At 38.3% G+C, this 20,377-nt stretch overlaps 1 long non-coding RNA gene and 2 pseudogenes across 2 annotated transcripts; all 3 read left to right on the top strand.

Annotated features, from left to right (window-relative positions):
* The first annotated feature begins 377 nt into the window (after window positions 1-377).
* LOC143879095 (protein trichome birefringence-like 3) lies at window positions 378-5,722 on the top strand (annotated as a pseudogene). The gene is made up of 5 exons (XR_013251115.1): window positions 378-491; window positions 2,515-3,070; window positions 3,597-3,835; window positions 4,531-4,667; window positions 5,336-5,722. The product of XR_013251115.1 is annotated as a protein trichome birefringence-like 3 (transcript).
* A 1,382-nt stretch (window positions 5,723-7,104) lies between these two features.
* On the top strand, window positions 7,105-8,471 carry LOC143878645 (uncharacterized). Its single transcript, XR_013251068.1, has 3 exons — window positions 7,105-7,232; window positions 7,782-7,821; window positions 8,008-8,471. It is a non-coding gene; the product is annotated as an uncharacterized LOC143878645 (long non-coding RNA).
* A 6,013-nt stretch (window positions 8,472-14,484) lies between these two features.
* LOC143880380 (protein trichome birefringence-like 3) lies at window positions 14,485-18,989 on the top strand (annotated as a pseudogene).
* Window positions 18,990-20,377: the final 1,388 nt, after the last annotated feature.

The following is a 20,377-nucleotide window of genomic DNA, read 5'->3' on the forward strand; positions in this document are numbered from 1 at the left end:
TTCTTTTTTCCTATTCTGTTAGTTTAGATTGTCTTCTATTTAGGTTATTGCCATATTTAGGGTTTCCTTATTTTTCTTTTCACATTTTGCTGATTTATGTTTCCTTATGTTGCTTCCCCTAATTTCTATATAATGTAGATGTCGTATGGCTATTGAGCAAGGAATAATCAAATTAAGTGCAGTTTGCATATTGGAGGTCGAGTTTCCTCGAATTAACTCATTGGAGGCCTGAGTTTTCTCGAATTAACTCAATCTTTATCTTTTCCCTATCATCTTCTTCCCTAGTTTCTTTTCTGATAGAACGGTGTTCTATCAAAGGCTAAGTTTCTTGAGTTCCTATGTGAAAATCAATGAGGGTTGGAACGTTTAGAGGACCTATGGCCTATGAGGAGGAATCCAGCGAGGATGGTGAATATGACGAACGAGTTTTTGCGAGACCGGACACCGTTAGAGGTTATCGTGCGGTGGAGATCGAGATTCTTGGGATTTTTGTATGAAGATTGACCTTCCCACTTCCAACGGTCATCTTCATATTGAATATTTCCTAGATTGGTTGGCAGAGGTCGAGCAATTGTTTTTACTATATGGGGATTCCCGATGAGAAGAGGGTTAAGCTTGCAGCATGGTGGAGCATCGGCATGGTGGGATCACTTACAACTTTCCCGAACACGACAAAGAAAGGCACCCGTGACAATGTGGACGAATGCAACAAAATAAGGCGGCCTAGTGCACGAGGCTCCCACCATTATGGGGTCTGGGGAGGGCTAGATGAACTTGACCACTAGGTCACATTGGATCAACCTTACCGTTGCGCCAATGGACGAACACGACAAAATTAATTTTAATTTTGTGTTCTCCCAAAGCTTGCCATAGGACTTCACATGGGTATGAAAACTTGTCTCTAAATAATGAGAAGGTAACAAGACCCAAAATTTACAGCCTTTTCTTCCTATACATTTCTCTTTCCCAGCATTGTGGGACTAGAAGTTTCGATGCTTTTCATACCAAATCTTTCTTTACTTAATATTGTTATCCTTTGAAAGTAAAATAACACTAATAACTGAGTCATTCGTCTTAGATGTTGAAAATCAAACCTAAGCAGTTCAAAAACCTAGACTTGAATTCATATAAATAGGTGTTTAGCTTTATTTTGGGACAATTTTGCATCTACATTTTTAACCAAGAACATTACACAAATTAATTATCTAAAAATGAAATGAGGGAATTTTTCACAAAATAGATATTTTTATCTTTTTTTTTACCCAACAGCTCCCATTGGTAGAAACAATGGGAACCAACTACTAACTACATAGGCCATTGACCACGGTTGTAAAATATCACTATTTTAATATCGGTATTTTAAACTATCTTGATATATCAGAGCTTTAAATATCACAATCTATAGTCCTAGATACTATATATGTATCATGAAATTTTAAATATCACTCGTATATGTAGGTAAATCTGACATTCGCCCCCTTTTATTCCTGGATCACCTCTTTTGGGATAAAAAGAGTAGTTATAAACATGGTTTTAAGTTTCAGTTTTGGTACCGGTTTCGGCAACGAAATCGAAATTTTGCTCGAAATCCGACGGACTAATAAAAAGAATATTTTATTCGTTATTGAAATCCCTGAAATTTCGGGATAAAAAATCGGAAAAAATGGTCGAAATCCCTAAAATTTCGAATGAAATTTCGGAAATAACGAAATTTCGACCAAAATTTCGAAATCTTGTACAAAATAATGACACGTTTCGGGTATGTGCCATTTCGGATTTCGGTCGAAATTTAAAACCATGGTTATAAATACTTGAGGGTGGCTTGGAGAGGAAAGGGGGAGAATATGTATGGCTTCGTATTATTAGAGCCTCCATGAAATGATGTGGGGTTCAATTGTTGGACACGTGCGGGTCCCAATGCGTCCACCAATTATGGTTGCAAATTCTCCCCCTTGGGTTTGGTTAGGCACAACAAGCCCAATTTCTCAATGGGTCAAAAATGTGGCGCTGCAAGAATCAGGCCTACACTTAAAGCCCACACTCGACCTAGACAGTCGGCCTCTCTTTCAGACCTACCACCAACATCTTTTCATCCCCTCTCGATATAAAATGTAAGACACTCATGGTTCTCGAGTTTTTATAGAAGTAGAAGAGTTCAAATTTTCATGAAAAGGAAAGGTTCATCAGGCCCAGTCAATTAATTAAAGAGGTCATTATACCTAGATCGTTAATTAATATCATCACTGTTGTCTCCAAATCATTCTCATAAACAGAATTATGCAACAATGTGTTTCCTAAAACAAATAGCTATTAAGGACGATGATGTTTATGCTATACAAATGGCAAAGATAATCCCATAGCTGGCCACATGTGTGTGTGTGTGTGTGAGAGAGAGAGAGAGAGAGAGAGAGAGAGAGAGAGAGCACCCTTCTCTGTTTTTTTGTTGCACCCCCACATGTTTTTTTTCTCTCAAAAATACCACCCTCATGTTATTAATCACTCAATCTGTTTATATTTCAAAATAGAAGCTCTCCCCTCACACCTTGCCTGAATTTTCTACTCACAGTGATATGCATTTCACACAAGCTATTAATGAAACCATCGAAAGTGAAACTTCCCCTCTCTATCATGGCTGTCATAGTTTGCGCCTTCGCCATTGCCGGTCTTCTCTACGCAGAAGATATTTGCGCACTCACTCGCACCTCCATTCTCAAGCTTACATCTTGTTCTAAACAAGATCTGATAACTGAGGCTACAACAGGTAATTATACTTGGCCACTTTGCTACTCGACTAATATTTTGCGATTTTGACATGAGCTATTTGAATGCTGTGTAGAGGAGAAAGTGAATTCCTCTGTAGAAGAGGACTTTGTTGTAGAAAAGATGGAGTTCGATGCAGATAAGTGCAATGTTGTAAAGGGGAAGTGGGTGTTCAACAGTTCAACAAGCCTTTGTATTCAGAGCAGACTTGTCTGTATTTGGATCGACAAGTATCAAGTGTAAAGAATGGAAGGCTGGACAATGATTATCAGCTTTGGGAATGGCATCCGAACGAATGCAACTTTCCGAGGTTAGCTAACTCTTGTATAAAATTCTTTCATTCTATCAGTAGTAATATCTGTTTAAGTTTAAATGATTAAATAACACCAACTCTAACACCTTAAGCTTTTGGAGTGATTGGTTGTTTCACTTGGTAGTAGAGCTATTGCCTCGCTCCAGGTCCTGGATTCAAAACTCAACAACTCCGTGATGTTAAAATCCATCGAACCCAAAAAAAGAGGGGTCACACGTGAGGGGGGTGTTAAAGTATAAATGATCAAACAACACCAGCTCTAATAGCTTTAACCTACTGGAGTAATTGGTAGCTTCACGGTTCCCAAGTTTGGAATTAGTACAAAACTATAGATTAATGTCAATTTATATAAGAACTCGACATTTTAAATTGCATGATAGTTCAACATTCATATATACATCATGTACATATCACTTAGTGCCAGACAAAGCATATACCAACTTGTAAACAAATCTCATTCCCCATTAAAGCGTGGGTTTTATGTTCTAATTGAAAACCCATAAGTATTGACTTCATCTTCCAGGTTTGATGCGAAAGTCGCCCTATAAAGACTGAGAGGAAAGAGGCTAATGTTTGTAAGTGATTCACTACAAAGAGGGCAATGGCAATCATTTGTCTGTATGGTACAAGCTCATATACCAGTAGACCAAAATCCTTCAAAGAGGGCAATGACAATCATTTGTCTGTATGGTACAACCTCATATACCAGCAGACCAGAATTCCATGAGACGCGGTCGATCTTTATCTGTATTCAAAGCCAAGGTACTAACACGCCAATCCTCCACAGATTAACGGCCTCTTTGGATAAAATTTATTTGCATATAATCTTACATGCAAATGGGTTTGAAGTTAAATATGATTATTTGCAAATAATGGTTATCATAGTTTTAGAAATGATATGGTTAATGGCTGCAAAAGAGGCCTTACTATGCAAATTCTATTAAATTCAAAGTTTTTTCACAAAGAATCAATCTTAGTTGAATCCAAAGAGGCCCAAAATCTCGGATTTCTCTGAATATTAAGCTAATAATGGTTTTATCCAATGCATCCACAGGAGTACAATGCTTCAATTAAATTATACCAGGCACCTTGTCGAATCCAATTATGATCTTTATATAATAGGAGACCCAAACATGAGAATACTGAAAGTAGATTCTATCTCCAAGCATGCAAAGAACTGGATAGGGATGGATATCGTTGTGTTTAATACTTATGTATGGTAGATGAGTGGCCTAAAGATAAAGTCGTTGTAAGTTCTTCTAACTCCTACAATTGAGTATAGTTTTTTAAATTTTTTGATGATGCAGCCAAATAGTGTAAGCTATTTAGATGATGCTAATCAATTGTAGCACAACATGACTTTTTCCATAACTGATTACTTCTTCAGACTTCTAAGATCATAATGCTTAAACCTTCTGAGCTAAGTGATCTGTTTTATGTTATAATTATCATTTTAGGTTTTTCGAATGGAGAAGAAGGGTTTGAGGAGCTTGAAGCACCGACTGCTTATAGGATGGGTTTGAAGACATGGGCCAATTGGGTTGATTCTACAGTGACTCCTAATGAGACCAGAGTGTTCTTCTCTAGGACCAAGGTATTTGGAATTGGATATTAAACTTTGATGGAAGTGGTAGATTAAATCTGGATATTTCTCATCCTTGAACAAGAACTTTCCTAAAGTAAACCTGATTTTTTATTGACTCCAGTGAGCTGAGGGAGTTTATGATTAACGCAGTTGGGCCAAAAACCGAATCAACCTGGGCAAGTCAATGATTGATTCAAAGTTTTTAATTAGTGGTTCCAGTGTTTTGAACCCTCGTGAAGTTCTTTGTTGTTCGTGATGGGGAAACCGTTGCCACTGTAACTTAGTCATTATGTATTTTCACATCTTGGCTTTACTTTCCATTTTGGACTGAGGGGTATGTCTGACTCCCAAAATGCTGTCAAGTGTTACATGCATGCTTCCCTAATCCTCGATGTCTATCAAATGGCTATATGGGTCTTATCTTTTTTATGTCCATTTAAGCTGAAGGGTATTTCTACTTTCTACATTGATTGTATGGTGTTCTCATTGTTGATATTTTTGGCTATCACTATTGAAAAAAATGTAGGAAATCAACTATGTAAAATATCCGCAGTGAACAAGGTCTGATGTTTCTTTTTTATCTAAATCCCCTAGTCTGACTTGTCATATTGCTCATTATACAATTTGAGATTGTTTCATGTATATTTTGACATTGGAATATCATTTGTTCTTACCAGTTACCAGCATCACAACTTGAAAATGCATTGAACCAACCAAACATCCGATCATCATTACTGAGGTTCTTGCGGACCCTGTTTTTCTTTCTTGTCCAATTTAACTCCCCCCTCAATACTGATATATTGGAGTTTGGAAATGTGAATATTATATTAGGTCAACATTGGTGGTGTTGGGGCTTACCCAATGGGATGCAAAACCTCACATCCCTCAATCATTTAACTATTGGTTGCTGTCCTGAAATATCATCCTTGCCAGAAGGTGGCCTCCCCACCACACTTGGATATTTGTATATTTTTGGATGTCCTAAATTGAAAGAACGATGTCAAAAGAACAACGGCCAAGATTGGCCCAAGATACAACACATCCCCGGAATTAACTGCTGGTAATCGTCATCTAGACAAAGGTGCGACCACTTTCCCTGTTTAAACATTTTCTACCAAGATTAAAGGATGGGGTTTCGATTTTTGGAATAAAGGACCGTATGAAGATTAAAGGATGGATTGTTGGATTACTCTCAGTTCCTCTACCTCACCATCCACAACCAGGACAGGTAAACAAGAATAATAATTTGTTTATTTTCATTAACACAAAATTGGAGCATGTTTTTTTTTTTTTTTTTGTAATTTTCTGAAGATTTTCTATTTAACTCTGGAATCATTAAAAATGATTTCTCTATTTTTAAGTAAGTTTCAGAAAAATCAGAACCGGGATTCTAACGAGTACCGTGTTGGATTGTATATGCTCTCTGTTTTAGAACTAATGTTTTCCAAAAAAGAGGATTGCTAAAATGATTTTCCTTATTTTCTTAGTTACTATGTCAGTAGAATTTTTTTTCCTATTTTGATGGTTTCTTGCTTTATTAGTTTCTTAAAGTCTATAGGATGATTTTCCTTATTTGTTTAGTTACATTTAACAGAAATTAGTTATAAATGTTAACACTTTCCATATTGGTTATAGTGGTATATTAAATTACATATTATAGGCTCCGAATCCCGCTACCCCTTCGACACAGCCTGAAACTAATTGTGCTCCAAGTCGGGCAGCTCCAGCCAATGAGGTATGTACATTTATTTATTTTTCTTTTTTTTTGAACAAAACTATGTTTATTACATTGCCATCCACATGGGTTATTACTTTACTAGTATATTTGATTCGATTGCATGTACTAATTAATTTCATTTGTAGGTTGTGGTTGAGGTCTATTTGATGAGTGGCCTACAGCCTGATACAAAAGTGGCATGAGGAATTCTTCAAAGTGATGATTTGTCTAAAATAGTGGGAGGATTACAACTAGATCGTGGATTTTCCAAAGTTTCTATCAAGGTCTCGCTAATGCACGATGATCCTTTGTTTAAAAAGTTTGTACCTTTTTAATACTTGAAATTTTTAATCGATATAGTTACTAATTATTTATAAATTATCCTTTTGCAGGTACAACGCATATAGAACGAAAGGGGGAAATGATTTGACTAAAAGTTGATATAATAGTTTATGAGCAAGAATTGTAATATGGACAAGTTTGTTTTACGAATGAATTGTTTCCTAATGAATTGAATGGTTTTGATATTAATGAATGAAATGATTCTCTCTCTCTCTCTCTCTCTCTCTCTCTCTCTCTATATATATATATATATATATATATATATATATATATATATATATATATATATATATATATATATAATGGTTGTATGGAAATATTTTCATGAATGAAAGCTATTACTGTCAATTGTGCTAGAATCGAAGAAGCGATTGGAAGGTAATTTTTCTTTTCTTCTATTCATTTTTTTCCTAATTATATTCCAATCCTAACCCTGTCCATTGTCGTCTGTCACATCTTTGATTTTAGATTTCATCTCTCGAAGATATCAAGGAGGATATAGTGCCTCCCTTTAGGTAAAGTCTATCTAGGCACCATTGTTTAGATCTTTGAATTGAGTAGGTGCATATCTTGTGGATGTCATTTTAACTTGGAGCATTGCATTTTCTAGTTTCCCTTTATTCATTTTGTAAATTCATATGGTTGTCTCTCTCTCTCTCTCTCTTACATTTTCTTTTTTTTTCTTTATTATATTGCAGTCATTTTCCTTTTCTTCTTGCTTATATTCTAAGTTTTGTGATTGGTCGGTGTTTTGTAGGTGAAGATTTAGTATCATGATGGTATCCATTCTTCCAAGTTTTATAAGATACGGTATTGTCAAAATAATTTTTTGTTTTCTATCCTTTACACATTGTGTGTATTGATAGCATGCTCTAATATTTATGATTTTTTGGTGTTTTGCAAGTGCAGATTGTCGCTCCGCTTGGATTTCATAAGGGATAGTGAAGTTAATTAAGGTTTCCTTTTTGCAAATCTTTTAAAAAAAGTGACGTTTAGGTTCCTTTAAAGTTATGTAATATCAAATTTTCATGTATTTTTTCTTATTTCCTTTTTTCTGTTCACAGGAGCAGGAGCAGTTGGCCAGCATAATTCAGTTCCTCACAAGTACGTAGTACTCCAGCTTTTTACTACTCTCTTTATTCATAATTATTTAGAACTCAGTCAGACAATCCTTATCTTAATATAATCTATAATATATACTGAGCGTGAAGAGCTGGTAGAACTCATTCAGTTTGGAGGTTTGATACATGTCTTCATCATGTCGATGTGTCTATGTTCTTTGTGTTACAGTTGCAGTGCCAGATAAATCTCTTTCTGGTCCATGGCCTTCTATGCTTTCCTGGTGAGTAGGCTCTGACTTATTTTATGAAAAAGTTTAAGTTGATCTTATTCGTTTTAGAACCAATGCTTGTCTAAGTTGGATGGTTTCCATTCCGAGAACGAATTGCATAGAAAAACCCATTTCATGTTCTAGTTTGATGCCCAGTTCTGAACTTGTGTGAGTCCCACAATCTCTGTTTTTGAATGTTTTATGGTCTACATTTTTTTGTTAATGGTCTGAGTTTGTGGAAGGCATCTGTTGTTCTGTACTATCAATGAAGACAATAGTATTAGAAATGCTAACTATGATGTTTTGTTTCACATAAAAAATAACAACATAATTGCAATAGTTATTGTAATACCCGGTGCCCACTTGGACACTCACGTGACCACCACAAATTCCATGAAGTTTCATGAAGTGTGTGGGCGTGTTAAGTCGGTGGAGTTAATAGGTTTTTTTTATAAATAAAAGAACAAAACTGCCCCTCTATCTCTTATGCTCATATATATAAGCATCCGAGAGTTTATTTCTCTCTTTCACAGACAACTTAGACACTTAGGTTTAGAAAGGAAAAAAGAAAGAAAGAGAGCTACAACCCTTTTGCGACAAACCCTTTTCCCCCAAGTTCGCCATCTTTTATGGTATCAAAGCTGTAGACTCAGTCATTTTTATTTTTTCCTATTCTCTTCTCATGGCCTTGTCAACCGACAACAACAATTCCTCCTCCTCCTCCTCTTCCTCTTCCTCTTCTCCATCCTTCATCATTTCCAATATATCCAACCTTGTTTCTATTAAGCTTGATCGCGGTAATTTCCTACGGTGGCGCTCCCAATTTGAACCACTTCTTCTCAGCCATGATCTCATGGGTTTCGTTGATGGCTCTAAACCATGTCCGGAAAAGTTTCTCCGTGACAAAGATGGGACCGTTACATCGGTCATTAATCATGCCTACATTGAATGGTATAGACAAGACCAAAATCTCTTATTGGCTGTGTGCAACTCTCTCTGAACATGTTTTCTCTCAAGTCGTTGGCCTCCACACCTCTCGCGCTGTGTGGACTGCCATTGAAGAGCGCTTTGCCTTGCTCTCTCGCGCACGCATGATTGAATTAAAAAGATAGCTACAGAACCTTCGCAAAGGTAATCTATCAATCACAGATTATCTCCTTAAACATAAGAGTCTTGTTGATGAGTTATCGGCCGTGGGTCACTTTGTTGATGAATCTGATCAAGTGAATAGCATTTTGGATGGTCTGCCCGAAAAATATGATTCCGTTGTTGTGCATGTTTCTGCCACAAATAAAAAAGAGCTTGTTTCTATTGCTTCTGTTCATGGTCTTCTCTTGAACATGAAGATGCGACTTGCGCGTCATCATCCACAACCCCTATTATCATATCAAACAACAACTGCACTTTTTACACCCCATAATTCATATACGTCATCGCACAACCGGGGTGGTAATCGACCACCTTTCCATCGTGGTCGCAGTCACGGTCGTGGACGTACATCTCATGGAGGACGTGGTTCTGGTACTTCCAACTCCATCCGCTACCACCAATCGTCCTACTTGCCAGTTATGCGGCCGACTTGGTCACACGGCTCTGGACTGTTACAGCCTCCCTTCTGTGCTTCAAGGACGCCAACCACCCCCAAGGCTTGCTGCTATGGCTACTTCTCCCACCGCTCTTGATCAAACTTGGTATACCGACACTGGTGCTACCGATCATCTCACTTCGGACCTTGGGAACCTCTCCTTGTATTCTGAATATCAAGGCACTGACAAGGTTTCTGTTGCCAATGATGCAGGTTTGCATATCTCTCACATTGGTCATAATATCCTTCATACTCCCCATGCAAAATTTAATCTAACCAACATGTTACATGGTCCTAATATTTCTACCAATCTTCTCTTTGTTTATCGTCTCACCAATGATAATAATTGTGTTATTTGTTTTGACTCATCTGGTTTTTGTATTAAGGACAAAGCCACGGGGAGGATGCTTTTCCGCGGACGGATTGAGAATGGCCTCTACCCCCTTCATTTGCAACGCACCCACATCACTAAACCCCGCTCCATTGCTTACATTGGTGAACGAGTCTCCGCACCCATATGACACTCTCGACTGGGCCATCCATCTTCTAATGTTTTGCAGCGCATTGTTTCCTTTTTTAAATTACCTGTCCTTGGCGCTGCTCAGCTTTCTTCCATTTGCCCTTCATGCCAAATGGGTAAAAGCACGAAGCTGCCATTTTCCTTGTCTTCTTCTATCTCTTCTCGTCCTTTAGACTTGATCCATTGTGACATTTGGGGCCCTTCCCCTATTTTATCAATAAGTGGGTTTCGTTATTATATTTCTTTTATTGATGATTGCACAAAGTATGTTTGGCTTTATCCCTTAAAAATTCGCTCCCATGCTTATGATGTGTTTGTTCAATTCAAAAAATATGTAGAAAATATGCCATCCGTTAATATAAAACAATTTCAATCTGACGGCGGGGGTGAGTTCATGAGTCATCGTTTTCAAAAACTACTTTTTGATAATGGCATATCTCACCGTATTTCATGTCCTCACACGCCGGAACAGAATGGAGCCGCTGAGAGAAAACACCACCATATTGTTGACATGGACCTCACCCTACTCGCCCATGCCCACATGCCCACCCACTTTTGGGTTGAGGCCTTCAACACAGCCATTTTTCTCATCAACCGGCTCCCTTCTCGGATTCTTAAAAATCACACTCCATGGGAATGTCTCTTTGGCAGGCCGCCTAACTATACTTTTCTTCGCACTTTTGGGTGTTTGTGCTTTCCGTGTCTACGTCCTTATACTAAGACTAAGTTAGATTTTTGCTCCTCTATATGTGTCTTTCTTGGATATAGCTTACATCACCATGGGTATCGGTGTCTTGACATTGCCACAGGTTATGTCTTTCTTTCTCGCCATGTGGTCTTCGATGAGCACACATTCCCCTTCAAGGACATCTCGGCCATGCCTCCACTCACTCCTGTCGCGGACAACACTTACCCAGCTTTTCTCCTTAGCGCTACTCCACCAGTGTCATCCACTTTACCTATCTTAACGACACCCACTACTCGTCCTCTCACCCATGAACCTTGTCTCATTACTCAACCCCAACCCACTACCTCTCCAAATGACAGTACCTCTAATGCCATTCCCCAACCTGCAACCTCCCCTGATGTCCTTCCTCAACACCTATTACCTATTACCTCTACCAATAACCATTATCCCTCATCTACCTCAACTTCTCCACAATCTCGTGAACCTCTTTGGCATCCTTCCACTCACCCAATGGTGACGCGATCCCAGAATGGTACTCGCAAACCCAAACACTCTTTTCGAACCTCTCGTTACCCACTTCCTACAGCACTTCACTCTTTGAAATCCGCCTCTGAACCTTCCTGTTTCACCATTGCCAACAAAAGCTCTAAATGGCGGCATGCTATGGCCCAAGAGTTTGATGCCCTACAGAGAAATGGCACTTGGTCTCTTGTTCCTGTTCGCCCTCACATGAATATCATGGGTTGCCGGTGGGTTTATAAATTAAAACATTGGGCTGATGGCACTATTGAAAGGTACATAGCATGACTCGTTGCCAAAGGATTCCACCAACATGCAGGTGTTGACTATACTGACACATTCAGCCCCGTTGCCAAGCCTACCACAATACGGATTGTCTTAGCTATGGCAGTTCACTTCAATTGGCCCATCCGACAACTTGACGTTCAGAATGCTTTTTGACATGGAGAACTCAAAGAGGAGGTTTACATGATCCAACCCCCTGGGTTTGTTGATCCACAGCATCCACATCATGTTTGTCGCCTCCACAAGTCCTTATATGGCCTCAAACAAGCTCCACGGGCTTGGTATGATCGGTTCACCACTCATCTTCAAAAGCTTGGTTTTCGAGGCTCTTCCACCGATCTTTCTCTCTTTGTGCGCAGACAACAGGGACATCTCATCATTCTACTGATTTATGTGGATGACATCATTATTACAGGCAGTCACTCTGCTTCCATTAATGCTGCAATAACTCAGCTAGCCGATGTTTTTCCCATGAAAGATCTTGGACCTTTACATTATTTTCTTGGCCTCGAAGTGCACCGATCGCGTCATGGGTTATTCCTTTCCCAAACAAAGTATGTTGTTGATCTGTTAACAAAGTACAAAATGGATGGAGCAAAGCCATACTCGTCTCCGGTGGTTTCAGGCGGCCAAATGTCAACTTCCTCTGGCGACCCTCTCCCAAATCCTTCTGAATACCGTAGCATTGTAGGCGCTCTTCAGTATCTCACTTGGACCCGTCCTGATATTGCCTTCGCCGTTAACCAAGTATGCCAGTTTATGCACTCTCCTGCGACGGTTCATTTAACTGCAGTCAAACGTATTTTGCGCTATCTCAAAGGGACAGTCACTCATGGACTTCTAATAGTCCCATCCAATTTTTCCTTGTCTGCCCTCTGTGATGCTAATTGGGTTGGTAATCCAGATAATCATCGATCCACATCTGGTCAATGTGTCTACCTTGGTGACAACTTAGTCTCGTGGAGTGCAAAGAAGCAGCCCACAGTTTCTCGTTCCAGTACAGAATCTGAATATCGCTCTTTAGCCCAATCTGCAGCCTAATTAACTTGGATACAGTTTCTCTTTCGGGACCTTAGTATTCACACCCGTACCCCTGTTGTATGGTGCGACAACATCAGTGCAATCTCTCTTGCCTCTAATCCAGTTTTCCATGCACGTACTAAACACATTGAGGTCGACTATCATTTTATCAGAGAGAAAGTTGTTCGCAAAGAGTTTGATGTCCGGTATATCTCCACCAAAGACCAAGTGGTTGACATTTTCACTAAGGGGCTCACTTCTATGCGCTTCACCTTCCTACGTGACAAGCTTCAGGTCCGTCCCCTCCCTATCAGCTTGAGGTGGCCTATTAAGGAGAATCCTATCTTAGAAGGAAATCTCACCAAACAGGGCAACTTCCCTCATAACAGTCCTTGTAAATAAGGACACTAAATATTCAATTAATTGTTTCTTCTATAGTTGCTTTTATTTTCCTTGTATATTATTAGCATCCCTGCAATCAAGGAATTTTCCAACTCATTGTAACGTGTATAGTGTTTTTAAATATATCAAGAACACAGACCAACACAAGTTTTGAGTTGGTCAAACTTCATCTTCTTCTTCTGTGCAAAGCATTTCTTCCTCTTCCTCTGCAATCTTTTACCAACTACTTACTAAATAGGCCATTGACCACGGTTGTAAAATATCACTATTTTAATTTCGGTATTTCAAACTATCTTGATATATCAGAGATTTAAATATCACAATCTATTGTCCTAGATACTATATTGTCCTATGTATCATGATATTTTAAATATCACCCGTATATGTAGGTAAATCTGACATTCGCCCCCTTTTATTCCTGTACCACCTCTTTTGGCATAAAAAGAGTAGTTATAAATACTTGAGGGTGGCTTAGAGAGGAAAGGGGGAGAATATGTAGGGCCTCATATTATTAGAGCCTCCATGAAATGATGTGGGGTTCAATAGTTGGACACGTGCAGGTCCCAATGCTTCCACCAATTATGGTTGCAAATTCTCCCCCTTGGGTTTGGTCAGGCACAACAGGTCCAATTTCTCAATGGGTCAAAAATGTGGCGCAACGAGAATCAAGCCTACACTTAAAGCCCACACTCGAACTAGACAGTCGGCCTCTCTTTCAGACCTACCACCAACATCTTTTCATCCCCTCTCGATATAAAATGTAAGACACTCATGATTCTCGAGTTTTTATAGAAGCAAAAGAGTTCAAATTTTCATGAAAAGGAAAGGTTCATCTGGCCCAGTCAATTAATTAAAGAGGTCATTATACCTAGATCGTTAATTAATATCATCATTGTTGTCTCCAAATCATTCTCATAAACAGAATTATGCAACAATGTGTTTCCTAAAACAAATAGCTATTACGGATGAGGATGTTTATGCTATACAAATGGCAAAGATAATTCCATAGCTGCTCACATGTGTGTGTGTGTGTGTGTGTGTGTGTGTGAGAGAGAGAGAGAGAGAGAGAGAGAGAGAGAGAGAGAGAGAGAGAGAGAGAGAGAGATGTTGGCATGGAGTTAGAAAGTAGTGAAGATGTTGGCATGCCACCTTTTCTAACCCCCCAATATAATAGAGACCACCACCCTCTATACATGATTGTTACTTTACTCCTACTCAATGGTAAAAATTACCCCACAGAACTTCTTTAATTTCTCATTATTCTGTTGCACCCCCACATGTTTTTTTTTTTTTTTTCAAAAATACCACCCACATGTTATTAATCACTCAATCTCTTTATATTTCAAAATAGAAGCTCTCCCCTCACACCTTGCCTAAATTTTCTACTCATAGTGATATGCTTTTCACACAAGCTATTAATGAAACCATTGAGAGTGAAACTTCCCCTCTCTATCATGGCTGTCATAGTTTGCGCCTTCGCCGGTCTTCTCTTTTTTTTTTTCTTTTTTTTTTGACGAGAAAGCTGGGGTTAGACAAGACCCCCACCAGAAATAAATAAAAACAAAGGAGAATACAGTATACTGGCCCCAAGAGCCACAAAAAGGAAAACAAACTATAAATCAATAATAAAGAATAATATGGAAACAGAACCCCAACCACCAGGGGCAAGGGCAGGCAAATCCACCCAAAACAGATTCAAAACGAATCAAGATAGCAGGATTCTTCGGAGGCCAACGAGATCAGCCCAATCTAGGATAGACTTGACCCTTTTCATCTGCTGCGATCAAGTCCAGCAACTCGGGCGACGCAAGGAATGGAACAATGTCAAAGCCTTTAATAGGGCAATGGGTGTTGGATAGGTAATCAGCTGCTGCATTTCCTTCCCTCCAGATATGGGAAATTTTCCATCTAGAGAGCTTGGCCAGCAAGGATTTGATATTACTTACAGTGGTAATACTTTTCCAAGGGATGATTGATTTGCCTTGTAATACTTCCACAGTGAAGAGAGAGAGTCTGATTCAATCCAAATATTCGAAATGCCAATTTCAAGAGCCAGACAAATACCCGCTTCGATGACCTGTAATTCAAGCCCGAAAATCTCTGCTTTGGAAACCTCAGTAGAGAACATGGATAGAAGCCAGCCATCATCGCTTCTGATTAGTCCCCCAATTGCGGCACCATTTTCTTCCAATGAAGCATCTGAATTAATCTTAAACTGGCCTGCGTGAGGTTTAGACCAGGAGCAGGATTTGTCATTGATAACACCGGTCTTCTCTACGTAGAAGATATTTGCGCACTCACTCGCACCTCCATTCTCAAGCTTACACCTTGTTCTAAACAAGATCTAATAAGTGAGGCTACAACAGGTAATTATACTTGGCCACTTTTGCTACTCGACTAATATTTTGCGAGTTTGACATGAACTATTTGAATGCTGTGTAGAGGAGAAAGTGGATTCCTCTGTAGAAGAGGTCTTTGTTGCAGAAAAGATGGAGTTCAATGCATTTAATAAGTGCAATGTTGTAAAGGGGAAGTGGGTGTTCAACAGTTCAACAAGCCTTTGTATTCAGAGCAGACTTGTCCGTATTTGGACTGACAAGTATCAAGTGTAAAGAATGGAAGGGTGGACAATGATTATCAGCTTTGGGAATGGCAGCCGAACGAATGCAACTTTCCGAGGTTAGCTAACTCTTGTATAAAATTCTTTCATTCTATCAGTAGTAATATATGTTTAAGTTTAAATGATTAAATAACACCAACTCTAACACCTTAAGCTTTTGGAGTGATTGGTTGTTTAACTTGGTAGCAGATCTATTGCCTCGCGCCAGGTCCTGAATTCAAAACCCAACAACTCCTTGATGTTAAAATCCACCGAACCCAAAAAAAGAGGGGTCACACGAGAGGGGGAGTGCTAAAGTATAAATGATCAAACAACATCAGCTCTAATAGCTTTAACCTACCGGAGTAATTGGTAGCTTCACGGTTCCCAAGTTTGGAATTAGTACAAAACTATAGATTAATGTCAATTTATCTAAGAACCCGACATTTTAAATTGCATGATAGTTCAACATTCATATATACATCATGTACATATCACTTAGTGCCAGACAAAGCATATACCAACTTGTAAACAAATCTCACTCCCCATTAAAGCGTGGTTTTTATGTTATAATTGAAAACCCATAAGTATTGACTTCATCTTCCAGGTTTGATGCGAAAGTCTCCCTAGAAAGACTGAGAGGAAAGAGGCTAATGTTTGTAAGTGATTCACTACAAAGAGGGAAATGGCAATTATTTGTCTGTATGGTACAAGCTCATATACCAGTAGACCAAAATCCTTCAAAGAGCGCAATGACAATCATTTGTCTGTATGGTACAAGCTCATATACCAGCAGACCAGAATTCCATGAGACACGATCAATCTTTATCTGTATTCAAAGCCACCAACACCCCAATCCTCCACAGATTAACGGCCTATTTGGATAAAATTTATTTGCATATAATCTTATATGCAAATGGTTTTGAAGTTAAATATGATTATTTGCAAATAATGGTTATCATAGTTTTAGAAATGATATGGTTAATGGCTGCAAAAGAGGCCTTACTATGCAAATTCTATTAAATTCAAAGTCTTATTCACAAAGAATCAATCTTAGTTGAATCCAAAGAGGCCCAAAATCTCGAATTTCTTTGAATATTAAGCTTATAATGGTTTTATCCAATGCACCCACAGGAGTACAATGCTTCAATTAAATTATATTGGGCACCTTGTCGAATCCAATTATGATCTTTATATAATAGGAGACCCAAACATGAGAATACTGAAAGTCGATTCTATCTCCAAGCATGCAAAGCACTGGATAGGGATGGATATCGTTGTGTTTAATACTTATGTATGGTGGATGAGTGGCCTAAAGATAAAGTCGCTGTAAGTTCTTCTAACTCCTACAATTGAGTATAATTTTTAAAATTTTTTGATGATGCAACCAAATAGTGTAAGCAATTTTGATGATGCTAATCAATTGCAGCACAACATGACTTTCTTCCATAACTGATTAGTTCTTCAGACTTCTGAGATCATAATGCTTAAACATTCTGAACTAAGTGATCTGTTTTATGTTATAATTATCATTTTTTTAATTAAAATTGATCTCATTATACCCATTGGAAGATCGATTGAGTGCAGGTTTTTCAAATGGAGAAGAAGGGTTTGAGGAGCTTGAAGCACCGACTGCTTATAGGATGGGTTTGAAGACATGGGCCAATTGGGTTGATTCTACAGTGACTCCTAATGAGACCAGAGTGTTCTTCTTTAGGACCAAGGTATTTGGAATTGGATATTAAACTTTGATGGAAGTGGTAGATTAAATCTGGATATTTCTCATCCTTGAACAAGAACTTTCCTAAAGTAAACCCAATTTTTTATTGACTCCAGCCGAGGGAGTTTATGATTAACGCAGTTGGGCCAAAAACCGAATCAACCTGGGCAAGTCAATGATTGATTCAAAGCTTCTAAATAGTGGTTCCTGTGTTTTGAACCCTCGTGAAGTTCTTTGTTGTTCGTGATGGGGAAATCGTTGCCACTGTAACTTAGTCATTATGTATTTGCACATCTTGGCTTTACTTTCCATTTTGGACCGAGGGGTATATCTGACTCCCAAAATGCTGTCAAGTGTTACATGCATGCTTCCCTAATCCTCGATGTCTATCAAATGGCTATATGGGTCTTATCTTTTTTATGTCCATTTAAGTTGAAGGGTGTTTCTACTTTCTACATTGATTGTATGGTGTTCTCATTGTTGATATTTTTGGCTATCACTTTTGAAAAAAATGTAGGAAATCAACTATGTAAAATATCCGCAGTGAGCAAGGTCTGATGTTTCTTTTTTATCTAAATCCCCTAGTCTGACTTGTCATATTACTCATTATACAATTTGAGATTGCTTCATGTATATTTTGACATTGGAATATCATTTGTTCCTACCAGTTACCAGCATCACAGCTTGAAAATGCATTGAACCAACCAAACATCCGATCATCATTAACGAGGTTCTTGCAGACCCTGTTTTTCTTTCTTGTCCAATTTAACTCTCCCCTCAATACTGATATATTGGAGTTTGGAAATGTGAATATTATATTAGGTCAACATTGGTGGTATTGGGGCTAGCCCAAGAGTCTCATACTGGAAGTCATGCACAGACATCTCAAACTCAGACTGTGGAGACAATTAACTCTGGTGAAATATCATTTTGGGCTGGGTAGTAAGATGGCAGCCAACACTATATTCATGTTGATCGTATTAACAAATTACCTTCAAGACAAAATCCTACCTACATTTGATGGAATTAGATCCCATACCTGGACCCACTTAGCATGGTCAAGGTGGTGAGTTTAACCCCAAAAAAAATGCCACTCTTTCAATGGCAAGACATTGAAGGGAAGAAATTGGCTTCATGAAGCCATCAGTTATTGATTTATGCTCTCTACATTGCTGGGGCTATAGAAGTATTCTCACAGGATCCAGTGTATTTTCCAATTTGAACACACTTCCTAAAGGTTGTGAACAATGTAACAAATTTGGTTCCCAAGTCAAATACAAGTTTTGATGAACTTTACATTTGTTTTAGTGAACCAGAAAGCATCACAACATACTCAAGTTTCTATGTAAAAATACAGTAGTATATTATAGAGGGTTAAGAGTATGAAGGTTCAATGAGAGATCTTTATGCCTCCTAATTTATTATGTAATAGTTAACGATTTTGTGAGGTTTAAAAAAGGCAAAGTATAGGCTCATGAAAGTGGATTTGAACTTTATTTTGTTTCTAAGAAGATGAAATTTCTATCCTTTAGCTTCAACATTCAAAACGTAGGTTTTGTGGTGGAGTTTTTTGTTGGACTGTTTACTTCCCTCCAAGTGGTATTTTGTACGCTCTCTTTATCTTTTCTGTAATTTATGATTACCTCATGTTTTGTATTGGGTTATTTTTTATTTACATGTCCTATCCTATTATATAAAATGTGTGATTGTTTGGATTAGCTCCATCACTCAACCTGGATTGATTGATTTACTGTGGGAACCTTTTCCAAGGCTCCACTTTGTATGAGGGCCCAAGTTAGGCTCAGATTCTGTTGAAGTTAATCCCATATGCTGGAAGAAGGGTTCAATGTAGAGGGGGATGTGAAATGAAGAAATTGAAATACTTTCTATAGGTAATTTTGGGCAAGTTTCCTTTGCAGTTGATGAACTAGGCAATTTTTGATGAGTTTCCTTAGCATCCCTTTTCCAGCAGTTGATGAATTACGCGGAAACAACCCACCAAGAAAACTATAACTACTACCACAGTTGGTACTAAAATAACGCAGCGAATCAAACGTGGAATCGCATCCGAAGCATACGATCCGATAATTGCCGTAGAATCCACTAGAGGAAGAAGAAGAACCCTAGAATCCACTAGGAAAGGGAAGAAGAAGAAGAAGGAGAGAGAGAGAGAGAGAGAGAGAGAGAGAGAGAGAGAGAGAGAGAGAGAGAGAGAGAGAGATCTTTGATATTATTCCATGATTCATTTAAAACTATAGCTTACAATGTCTTATATAAAAGAAATGCAATTTCCAGCTTAGTAAACTTTTCTTAAAAGAAAGCCCTAAAATTAGAACACCTATAATTAGAAATGAATCCTACTATACTTAGGAAACAAATCCTAATAAATAAAGAAACTCATTACTAGCTTTCCAAAAAGGAAAAAACCAAATAAATAGTAATCTCTTGTCCTAGTCCTAAAAAGACTAAACATTCCTCATGGTAGAGTAGAAGAGATACAAGGATGAGCTCCACCTCATTTTTCCTTCACCAAGGAGAAGAATAAAAAACCATGCATGCCATATTTTTCATGAAAAATGACTAGGTAGAAGTCATTTTCGCGGTGAATGGTAACAAGCAATTTTTGGGTCTCACGCATGGACATGTATGTGAAATCAAAGATCATTGATCATGCACAGAATCATGAGGCGACCCACATGGTCGTGGTCCCATCCCAAATGACATCCCATGCCCAAGATAAAGAACTACAAAAAAAAAAATGGATTATCATTTCTTGGTCGTAACATAAATGAGGCTTATGGATCAAGGGTGTTGGATTATTCAATCAAGGTGTTCTCAATGACATTTGGCGGAACATGGTCTGTAGCATTTTCCATTCAGAAGCAGGTCCAAATTGTTTATCTACTAACTTTAATTTTGTGTTCTGCCAAAGCTTGTCATAGGACTTCACATAATATGAAAACTTGTCTCTGAATAATGAGAAGGAAGCAAG

This window comes from Tasmannia lanceolata, unplaced genomic scaffold (assembly GCF_043159265.1).
Source record: "Tasmannia lanceolata isolate RefF3 unplaced genomic scaffold, GAP_Taslan_0.1 ptg000006l, whole genome shotgun sequence".
Lineage (NCBI taxonomy): Eukaryota > Viridiplantae > Streptophyta > Magnoliopsida > Canellales > Winteraceae > Tasmannia > Tasmannia lanceolata.